We start from the raw sequence: 8982 nt of genomic DNA on the forward strand, positions 1-8982 counted from the left end.
TTTGGGGAATTCATATTAACTTTGAAGTATTCCTCTACATCTGGCTTCTTTCAGTCTACTACACACTATTTCTGAGGCTCATTTATGTTGTTTCAAGTATCCATAATATGTCTCTCTCACTACTGAGAAGATCAGCACCATTTGTTGAAAAGCTTGTCCCTGCCCCATTGATCTGCCTCGGCACCTCTGGCAAAGATCATTAGATCGTAATTGTGGGGTTTTTTTCTGCCCCATTGATCTATTTGTCTGTCTTTACACCAATAACTTACTGTCTCAGAAATTGACAAGTTAATACCAACATTTACATGGAAACATAAAAAAACAAAATAGTCTTTTAAAAATACCATAAAGCTTTACAGTGATACTTAAAATCAGGTTGTGTAAATCCTCCAACTATTTTATTTTTATCAACTCATCAATTTCTACAAAAACCTTCCTGGGTATTTGACAAGAATTCCATTTAATCTCTAGATCAGTTTTGTGAGAAGCACTGTTTTTACAATATTGGTTATACTATCCCTTGAGTATGGTCTATCCCTCCCCATTTATTAGTCTGTCTTAATTTCTCTCAATAATATTTTCTAGTTTTAAGTGTAGAAGTCTTAAACTTCTTTTTAAAAAGTGATTTGTATTTCATGATATTGATTCTATTGTAAATGCCTTTGATTTTTAAGTTTCTTTTCCAATTGTTTATTGATAATACATAGAAATATAATTACATTTTCTATATTGACCTTGTATCCTTAAATTTTGCTGAATTTTTTTTTAAAGCTTGCTAAATTATTAGATTCAGTAAGTTTTGGGAGTAGATTCCTTTGAATTTATGCAAAATCATGTCTTTGTAAATAAAGATAATTTTATCTTATTTAAACTTTGTCTTTCCAAGTCTTCATGACTTTTCTTTTTTCTGTTCTTTAGTTATTAAGGATATAAATCCCTTTTCTGAAATATTTGCAGATTCTAATGGAAAGAAGTCATACACAGTGTTGTCTAATAATAGTGAGAGTAGATATCCCTACCTTGTTTCTGACCTTAGAGGGAAAGGGCTCCATATTTTATCATCCACTAGGGTGTTAGGTATAGGTTTTTATAGATGTCTTTTATCACATTCAGGAAGTTCTTTTCTATTCCTAGTTTGCCTAGAGGTTTTATCATGAAATGTTGCTGAAGTTTGTCAAGTTCTTTTCCTGGATCTGCTGAAATGTTCGTGGGATTTCTCTCCTTTATTTTTTTTAGTGGGATGGGTTACATCATTTTCTCACTTTAACTAACTTTGCATTTATTTGTGAATAAATCTCATTTGGCCATGATATGTTACCCCTTTTCTGTATTGATGGGTTTGATGGGCTAATGTTTTGCTGAGGAATTTTGCATCTCTGTTCATGAGGAATAGCAGTTGTAATTTTCTTATAGTGCATTTGTCAGAGTTTGGTATTAGGAATATAGAAAGGGTCAAGAGGTAGCCCCACCTCCTTTGTTTCTTTCTTTCTTTCTTTTTTCTTTTAAAGATTTTATTTATTTATTTAACAGACAGAGCACAAGTAGGCAGAGAGAAAGGCAGAGAGAGAGGAGGAAGCAGGCTCCCCGCCGAGCAGGACCCTGGGATCATGAACTGAGCAGAAGGCAGTAGGCCAGGAGTGTTCTTTGTGGGGAAAAAAAAAATTAACATATTTCAAGACATTTATTTCTTCTTATGTCTGCTTTGAAAAATTGTACTTTTCAAGGGACTCTTCATTTCATCCACATTGTCAAATTGTTGACATAAAGTTATCCATAATATCCCCTTATTATTTTTTTAAGATCTTTATGATTTGAGGGAATATCTTTCATTTCATTCTTCATATTCATCATTTGCATGTTCTCTTTATTTTTTTCCTTGTTCGGTTTAACTAGGAATTTATCCATATTATTGATCTCAAAAAATCCTTTTTTTAGGGGAAGGCTGTTTATTTTCTCCATCATTTGTTTTCTATTTCATGGACTTTATTATTATTCTTTCTTCTATTTACTTTATTAGCTTATTAAGGTAGAAGCTTAGATCACTGATCTTAGACCTTATTTATTTTCTTTTTTAAAGGAACTAGAAGTTTACTGAATATATTGCAAAGGGGTGGTGCGCAGGACAGCAGAGAAGATGCTGTCTGCTAGACCTTTTTCTGTTTTCTAGTAGAAGCACTTAAAATTCTGAATTTTACTCTTGGCATTACCTTAGTTGCAGCCCAGAAATTTAGATTTTATGTGCTTTTATTATCTTTCAGTTAAAAATATTATCTAATTTTCCTTGAGATTCTTTTCTTTAGAAGAATATTAATATCAAAATATTCTAACATTTTTGAGATCTCTTTTTGTTACTGGTTTATAAGTAAATTCCCATATGGCCAGAAAATATATTCTTTATGATTTTTATGTTATCCAAATTTTTCTTGGTGTTACTACGGGTATGAAGATTTGTTGCAGTCCTTTACATGCTAACCTGAAACAGAATTCTCTCCCTACTTAACTTAGTTTCTTGAAAGCAGGAGTTCCATTTTAGTGTTTTTACATGGCAATGCTTGCCACCAAACAGAAATTCAATAAATGTAAGAATTAATAATGTCGAAGATGAGAGAGTGGAGTTATGAACAAAACATGGATTTACCGTCAAGTAACTCACAGTACAATGTGTAAACACATGGCTCCATGTGTTTTTAAAAGAACTTAGGAAGACAGAAAGATGGGTATGAATTCTAGAAATCTGAATATGGTGGAAATTGATCTCAAAATACAGTAATACAGTAATTATTTTCATTATACTTTGCAGTTGATAGTTTAGATACTTTTTTCTCATAGAAGGGAAGGCATAATCTAGAATGATGCATGTGGTTTCTAGAGAACTTGCTGTTAAGCTCAGAAATTAAGTGGACATAGGGTGCCTGGGTGGCTCAGTGGGCTAAAGCCTCTGCCTTCGGCTCAGGTCATGATCCCAGGGTTCTGGGATCAAGCCCCGCATTGGGCTCTCTGCTCGGCAGGGAGCCTGCTTCCCTTCCTCTCTCTGCCTGCTTGTGATCTCTGTCTGTCAAATAAATAAATAAAATCTTTTTAATAAATAAATAAATAAATAAAAATAAAACTTAAAAAAAAAATAAAAGAAATTAAGTGGACATAAAAGAAGAGAGTGATACATAACCAAGAGCAAATAGAATTACAAGAATCTGTTAATGCCCTCCCCACTCCACATACACACTTTCTCTTTAAAACAAATAAATTTGTAAAAAAAATTGACTCTGTTAAGAAAATGGATACTAGCAAGAAATGTAAAATATGAAAAGCTGGTGCTGATGAGACTGATAATGATGCCAACCTTTATTGAGCATTTACTTTATAATAGGCATGATGCTGAATGGCAGATGCTCCCAACAACCCTATCTTATGATACCCACCTTACAGATGAGGAGACTGAGACAGGACACTGACTTGCCCCAGGTCAAATGGTTAAAAAACGAAGAAGCCAAGATTTGACCCCAAACACTGTGACCTTAATGAGATTTGTGAAAAAGTTCTGAGGGGCTGTTACTTCTTACTCCCTGGGACTTGTCATAAATGGGGATCTTGGCTGTCCAGGTAGGGGATAGGATTTTGCATACAGACATGGTGTGTATTTCCAAAAGTAGAGTCAGCAAGGGATTTCCAGCATAAATGGGGTACTGTCAAACGCCGACATAGGGTTGGGGGAGGTGAGTAGTCTATGAAGGGCAAGTAGAAAACTAAGATTTGAGACAGACCTAGCATAGGCTGAGAGGGGTAGACAAGGGACTGGTGACAAGAGTAGAGCCAAATAGGGACAAGAGCAAGGCAGAGACCAGAAAGTAAGAGTGGACTACCACTATTCAACCCCACATGCCCCAGGCACTGTACATGGCACTTTTAAAGCAATTATATCATGTGATCTTCACAGCCATCATGTGAGGTAATTACTATTGTTCCTCTCTCTTACAGACTGGCCCCAGGCCACATATATGGTGTGTGTTGACATTTAATAGAATTCTAAGATCTTAAACACTTTCTTTGCAGTGGTAGTGGAGGTTTTGGACCAGAATCTGAGGGTGGGAGATGGAGGCAGGGTACAGTCAGGAACCCAGGTACTAGGAGAGACCCCCCACCCCCACCCCTTAGTAAGCTACTGCCATTGCAAACTGGCTTGCAGGGAGCCATCTAGCTTTTTGTTGATACCGCTCCCAGGGCTGCTAAGAGACACCCAGACTCTTCAAACAAAGAAAAGTTTTTAGTTAATGTTTGGCAAAGGACAAAAACAAGCCCACTGCTTGATCAATATTGTTATTGGCACGGTATGGGAACAAATGACGAAACAGACCCGTTTAGCACTTCTATTTCCATATTCCCTTTCCGGGTAAGTAACTTCAAGTTCAAGAGTAAGGTTTCCACAGATGTTGGTGACAAAACATGGAAGCCTAGGCAAGAAAGAAGGTTCTAAAGGCCCCCTTGGGGTCCCAGGGCCTGGCCAGGTAAGTTAAACTCAAGGAGGACCCTCAAAGCAGAGGGGCTGAGGCTTTGAGGAAAGGTGCTAGAAGCCCAGCCACAGGAAAATTGTGATTTATTTTATTTTATTTTATTTTTAGGGAGAGAGAGAGTGAGAGAATGCACGTGAACATGAGTGGGGAGAGGGACAGGGGGAGAAGGAGAGAGAGAGTCTTAAGCAGGCTCCACACCAAGCACAGAACCCCAACGTGAGACTCAATCTCATGACCCTGAGATCATGACCTCAGCCAAAATCAAGAGTTGGACGCTTAACCAACTGAGCCACCCAGGTGCCTGCCCCTGTGATCCTTAAAAAAAAAAAAAAAAAAAAAAAAAAGGACAGGCAGTTTAGATGAGCTTTGTTCAGATGAAATGGACATGGTCTCCAGGTGAGAGGCAAGGAGAGTCCATGTGTCTTCCCAGACTTAGCACATTTCCGAGAGTTGCTAGACTGGTTTTTGGCGTTTGGTTTTTGTGCAAACAGAGTGCATTGGGGCTGCAGCAGTAGGTTTGGCAGATAAAGTCCCTGTCCTTGAAGACAAGATGCACCTCTGGGCAGGAGCTGAAGGTAGCCAGGTCAGGTAGATGAGTACCTGATTGAATGTAGAGTACTAATTAATAGACTGATGACGATCTGGAGAATGGATCTTTCCCACCACAGGTTTCTGGCCTCCGTCTTGCCTTGTTAACTATTTTTATTAATGACTTGGATGAAGACATTGATGGCCTGGTGATAAAATTTGTGGGTGACACAAAGCTGGAAGAGCGAGCTAATATGTTGGATGGCAGAATTGGGATGCAAAAAAGATTTGACAGACTGAAACAACGGACCAGATCTAATAAGATTATATTTAATGGGGATAAATGTAAAGTCCTGCACTTGGTTAAAATAAACAAGCAAATAAGATGGAATAAGCAGCAGATGTGCTTTGATGGTAGCCTATGGGAACATGATAGAGATGTTTCAGTTGTTTATTGGCTCAGAATGAAAGACTAGTGCACCGTAAACTTAGATTGTAACAGGATGGTGGGTCGAAGATAATGGAGGCAGTAACCTTTCTTCTTCCAAAAGGATGGCTCACATTTGCAGAGTGTTTGCTATCTGGCAAACATCTTTCTATGGATTCCCTCATCTAGGCTCACTGGCCTTTCAGGGGCTACTGTTAATCCATTTTACAGATAAGGAAACTGAAGCTCAGGGAGATTGAGTAACTCGTCCAAAATCACATACAAGAACCAGGCTGTGAAAGCAGTACTCTGACTCCACTTGGGCTAAACCAGGAGCTCCATGCTGTCTTTGGGCCCTTTAGTTTGTCCCTAGAGAACTGTGCTAGGCTTTGTAGATTAGCTCATCTTCTAAAAGTGACATCTCTAAGCAGACCTGGAATCAGAGCCATAAGAATGAGAAAGGACTGGGGCCGGGTCACCGTGGGAGGGATGCAGGGGAGAAGGCAGCAGGTGTTAGAATCCCTGCCTTGGTATGTATAACAGGTTAGATTGTTCCTTCCCAGGGTCCTGGAGGGCAGAGCCATGGCCAAGCAGGGGAAGATACAGAGGCATATTTAGATCCAGGCAAGCATGAACTTTCTAATAACTTGAGCACTCTGACAATGGACTGGTCCCACCTCATAGGGGAATGTCATTCGGGGACATCCAGCACAGGCCAACTAGTCACTTGTGAGGACAAACCCTGGACCAGGTGACCTCTGAGTTCTCCCACGGAGGGCTTCTGTGCTTCTAGATAGGTCCTAATATCTGGACCAGAGAGCCCAGCCATCTTCAGGCCCAGAGAAGCATCCCGGGGTTTTCACCTTACTGCATTTCAACAATGAACACTAATACCTTGTTCCCCTCTGGGGAGTCGCTTTATTTTTTTAAACGTTTGTTCTCTGGGGATGTTTTAAGTATGTGCTACTCTTTATTCACATAACAGAAGCTGCCAGGCCCCTGCCTTGGAGCCACTGTGGAAGGATTTAAGAACAAATAAGGAAACAAACACATGAAGTGTGCACTACTTCCTTGTGCTCTTTGTGTGTCTTCTCATTTACTGCCAGATCATCAGAGAGCACTTTCCAATACCATCGGATTTTATCTGTACCTAACAGCCTCTCCCTCCATCTCTGCTATCCCAGAGTTGGCCCTCCTAAATTCTCTCTGTTCTGCAGCGGTCTAGTGAAAGAACTATCCCATTAATCGTTAGAATTACAGATAGGAAATGAGTGACTAGGTTCAGAGCAAGGAACTGAAGGAGGCATTCAGTGAGTAAACTACCCGATACACTGTCTCTAAAACACATGGACTGTGGTCCCTCAGTCTGATCAGAGCCTTCCCTTTCCCGCGCTTCCAAAAATCTAGAGTATTTGCTACCTTTGTTCTGGGGAAAATGAAGATGCGTGGACTCATGGCCCCCTAGATGTAATGTTTCTAAAGTATGGTCTCCCATATCAAGAGAAGACACAGTGGCCTGGCAGTGAGGCTACCACCCTGTCCTGCACCAGCCAGCCATCCCTCCGAGCAGCTCGCCAGCTCCTGCGTGCTGGGAGGGCAGCTCCCCAGCGTTAAGGAGACCCCATCCGGAACTGTAGGCAAATATGCTTGGGCCTGCCCTCCACAGGCTCCCGCTGCAGTTGTGTGTTCCTGGGGAGCCCACACCATCTTAATCATGCCTGCCAGGGAAGAAATTCTCCTTTCTCTTTTTTTCCCCAAGACATATTTCCCCGGTATCGTTTAAACATATTAAATCACTGTTAGAACGCGGAGTGGGCATCATGTTAGCATAAGATCTAATCAGAGCGAGTCTGCTGGTCTCCAAAGGCTTTATTCTTTTTGTCTCTTTCCTCTGTTTTCTTGTTAGACTGAAGAGCCTTTTCTGACATCCTCATTTGTTCTGCGGTGTAATAGCATGGGATCTTTCAGAGCTGTCGACATCTGCTCCACTCTAGAGAGCTGCAGAACCGAGCCAGTAAAGCAATAATAATTATGCCCGAATGGACTGCAAAGGATGTAAGAGATAAGAAGGGAGACAGGGAAAAAAATGCATTCAATGCAGTGGTGTTCCAACCTGAAATGAGTGTGTGTGTGTGTGTGTGTGTGTGTGTGTATAAATGTACAAGCGCCAGGGCCATACACCTATACGTGTACTGTGGACACAAATCATTTTCCTGAGAGCAGTGAACTGGGAATCGATCCAGCTCAGAGTTCACCAGTTTCCCAGTCCTTGCTCCTTCCCCCAGAAGGCTACACGCAGTGTGGGTGCTGCTTCCTACATGGCAATGATGGTTTAGAGGACACTGGAGAAAGGGGCCTTTTTCCTTCTGCCCCCACTTCTACAAACAGTTGTGTCTTCCTCGCTGGACACTACTTGGGATATAAATTAGACTTGTTGGGAAGATGCTGTAAGTCTTCCTGGTTGTCAAGATACTAGTTAGTAAGCAGCAGGCCTCCTGGCCTTACCCTAATGTTAAAAAGAGCAACAGGCACCTATTGGATGTTTAGTATTTGCTAGGCATTGAGGAAGCCCTTCATGTGCAGGATCATTCTTCCTTAACTCTACAAACTGGGGCACCTGGGTGGCTCAGTCTGTTAAGCATCCAACTCTTGATTTTGGCTCAGGTCAGGATCTCGGGGTTTGCAGGATTGAGTCCTGGGGGGAGCCCCACGTACTTGGTATGGAGACTGTTTGTCTTTCTCCTCCCTGCTTCTCCCGGCTCATGCTGTCTCTCTCTCTCAAATAAATAGATATATATATATCTACAAGGTTAGTGTTACTATTGTCTCCCCATTTGCAGATGAAAAGTTTAGAGCATGGAGTGGTTCCACAGCTGACAATGAGGGGCTCCCAAAAAATTAACCCCAGGCCTTGATGACCCCAGCATCTGCATTCTTAGGTATAAGGCCATAATCCCAGAGGTCTTGCTTGTACACTAAAAGAGACTGGTTTTTTTTGCAGCTGTTGTTACACAAGAACGAAAGAACCGATCTGCAAAACAGTCAGGCTGCTCAGTGACACACTTGGTCAGTTCCTTGAATAACTAGTCAGTTTAACAAAGGGAATGGAAATCAAATAAATGCCTCAAACCAGAAAGCCCAGGTTTTGGGGGGATTTTGTTTGTTTGTTTGTTTTTTCCATTTGGTTAGCTGATGATTTTGCAGAATCCAGGAATCCTACTGAGGCCAGTTGTCTTAAAGTGGATTAGGGCCCAAGGCCAGCAAGCCCTTCACCTGTAGTCTCAGGGCCCTGCTTCATCCAGAAGGATGGACCTAGGGAGGACCAGCCCTCAGCAACAGCAGAAGTCAAAGGAGATTTATCAGTTGAGAATATATTCTTCCTGCCTGTGCCATCCACCTCCCTCGACCTTTTTCCCACCATGGCCCCACTGCATGGCCCTACCATTCCCACTCTGGAACTTACACTCTAATCTCCTGACATCCTTTGCTTCTTCAGAAGCCTCCTTAGAAGGCCCAGGT

General features: G+C 41.2%; 1 long non-coding RNA gene across 1 annotated transcript; it reads left to right on the plus strand.

Annotated features, from left to right (window-relative positions):
* The first annotated feature begins 4424 nt into the window (after positions 1-4424).
* LOC131808981 (uncharacterized) lies at positions 4425-8596 on the plus strand. The gene is made up of 3 exons (XR_009345019.1): positions 4425-4502; positions 7370-7518; positions 8465-8596. It is a non-coding gene; the product is annotated as an uncharacterized LOC131808981 (long non-coding RNA).
* The last annotated feature ends 386 nt before the right edge of the window (positions 8597-8982 follow it).

The sequence above is a fragment of the Mustela lutreola genome, chromosome 10 (assembly GCF_030435805.1).
Source record: "Mustela lutreola isolate mMusLut2 chromosome 10, mMusLut2.pri, whole genome shotgun sequence".
Lineage (NCBI taxonomy): Eukaryota > Metazoa > Chordata > Mammalia > Carnivora > Mustelidae > Mustela > Mustela lutreola.